Raw genomic sequence first — 2,536 nt, 5'->3', positions numbered from 1 at the left:
TGCAAAGGCATCCAACAGCTACAAATTAAGTAATGATTTTTAGCAATATACTGAAATGTGAAGGATTTTGGAGGATAAGTCTTGAAATGAGAAATTTGTTCAGGAAATATCTGTGTGAAAAAGATTGGTTTAAAGCATCTCATCTGGAAGATGCAAAGTAATGAATCTTCATAGGAAGGAGGAGAAACAGTGGGGAAGAACATCATGATTTAAGCAGAAGCAAAGTCAAATAAAGGGTCTTCATCAATGGATGTAATTGACCACAATGCCTATTCTCACATGGGTTAAAAATGTTAACCTCCAAGAGCTTGCTTGTTCACCAAGACCCAGTAGAAACCAGATTCAAATGGGGAAGATTCCCTTGTGTTTTCATCAAGGGGCTGCTGCCTGAGGTTTCCTCCTGACCACCAGCTTCCTCAGACCCTGTTTCAGGTCTTTGTTTCTTAGGCTGTAGATAAAAGGATTGAGCATGGAGGAGAGAACTGTGTAGACAATTGTTGCCACGTGGTCCCTGACAGTGTAGGTGGACACAGGCTGTAAATAAACATAGAAAATGCTGCCATAAAAGAGTGTTACCACAGTGAGGTGAGACCCACAGGTGGAGAAGGCTTTGTGTTTCCCAGCAGCTGAGGGAATTTTGAGAACCGTGATGAGGATTCGTATGTAAGAAAAAGCAATGCATAGAAAAGGAGTCACCAAAAAGGCAGATGCTTCTGTCATTAACACAATTTCATTGACAAATGTGGAGGAGGAGGATAATTTCATCAGAGGGCTGAGGTCACAGAGAAAATGATGGATGATATTGGAGTCACAGAAGGTGATGTGATTCAGCAGAAGTGTGTGTAGGAGAGAGTGGAAGTGAGGCAACGAGCAGGAGATGGCCACCAGCAGGACAGAGCGGTGGTGACTCATGATGGTGACATAGTGGAAGGGGTCACAGATGGACACATAGGGGTCAAAGGCCATGACTACTAGAAGCCAACTGTCAGTGTTGCCCAAGGCATATATAAAATACATCTGGGTCAGACACCCAGCATAGGAGATGGTCTTGTGTGACAGAAAGTTCACCAGCATCCTGGGGACAATGGTTGTTGTGAAGCAAATGTCAGTGAAAGACAGGAAACTCAAGAAGAAATACATGGGGGTGTGCAGTTGAGGGTCAGAGTGGATGGTGAGCAGGTTCCCTGTTATGGTGACCAGGTATATGATGAGGAAGAGGATGAAGAGTGGCTTCTGGTCCTAAGGCCGGGAGGAGAGTCCCAGGAGGATGAATTCAGAGACACTACTGGTTTGGTTGAGTCTTTCCATTGACTTGGGTCTAAGTTATATGCAATTGTTTTGTTATTTCACATGCTCCAATTCCATTGTCCAAAACAGGAGAACCCACCAAGGCTTTTTGGTTACCAGTAGCAACTGTACTTTCCCAAATAATCTGTCTGTAATGCAGGGGACCTGGGTCAATCACTGGGTTGGGAAGATTCCCTGGAGAAGGGAATGGCTACCCACTCCAGCATTCTTGCCTGATGAATTCTATGGACAGAGAAGCCAGGCAGGCTACAGTCCATAGTGCCACTAACACTTTCACTTTCACAGCAGGTATGCAGGGAAAGCTTCTCATCCTCATGGTCCATGATGTGGTCTTAGCTTCCCAAATCCATGGGCATCATAAGGACCTTATATAGCAAGCTGTAGGGACAGAAGAAGAGTTTTCCTATAGAATCCATCAGAGTGGTCTTCTTTGTTTCAAGTTGCTTAGTTCCTATTCTGGGAGAAACTATGTTTCCCTAATGGGAACATAACAAAAAATAATATTTGCTTTGTGTAGTTCATGTTGTATTTTGGGAGATAAATCATGGACAAACAGAATATGGAACATTATATCAGGTGAAGAGAAGTTTTATTAGCAAAATAGGGTATTATAAGACAATGGAGATGGCTGGAGGGTGTGGATGGTGAAACACAGAAGTCACAGAACCATCATTCCTTCTAAAGCACAATAAGTTGTTATCCTATTGGATTTAACTTTGCATATCTGGGGAACGGGTAAAGGTTTGCTGAAACAACCAACAGGGCCAGTCTAAGAGGAATGGTGAAGCTAGGTCAACATTGTTTTATTTTCCTTGTTTGGGCACAGAATGGAAAGCTAATCCTCCTTACCTCATGGCATGATATCATTTTGCAAAATTTTATGGAAGGAATATTTGTTCATGCATCTAGTGATTTGAGTGTATCAGTAGTTAAAGCAGAAAATAACAACCAGTGTTTACAAATACATATTCCCTATGAAACCTATGCTAAGCACTTGACTAAATCCCATGATAAGGAATTATGAAGCATGCATTGTTTCAGGAAACTAAGGTTTACAGAGGTGAAGTGGTTTGCTCATGGTTACTAAGGAGTTGAATAGCAATCAGGTATCAAACACCAAGCTTATGCTCTTAAGCATTATGTACCTCTCCTCCAGTTTTGGTATATTTATTGTCTATCACAATCAGGCACAGACACTGTTTTCCTCATTTTGACAGTTTCCTACACG

The 2,536-nt window shown here is 42.1% G+C and overlaps 1 pseudogene; it reads right to left on the bottom strand.

The window, feature by feature from the left end:
• Positions 1 to 372: 372 nt before the first annotated feature.
• LOC102276611 (olfactory receptor 1L8-like) lies at positions 373 to 1,308 on the bottom strand (annotated as a pseudogene).
• Between the last annotated feature and the right edge of the window lie 1,228 nt (positions 1,309 to 2,536).

The sequence above is a fragment of the Bos mutus genome, chromosome 11 (assembly GCF_027580195.1).
Source record: "Bos mutus isolate GX-2022 chromosome 11, NWIPB_WYAK_1.1, whole genome shotgun sequence".
In the NCBI taxonomy this organism is placed as follows: domain Eukaryota; kingdom Metazoa; phylum Chordata; class Mammalia; order Artiodactyla; family Bovidae; genus Bos; species Bos mutus.
Note: the sequence above shows the minus strand (reverse complement) of the source record. Positions and strands in the feature narration are given on the sequence as shown.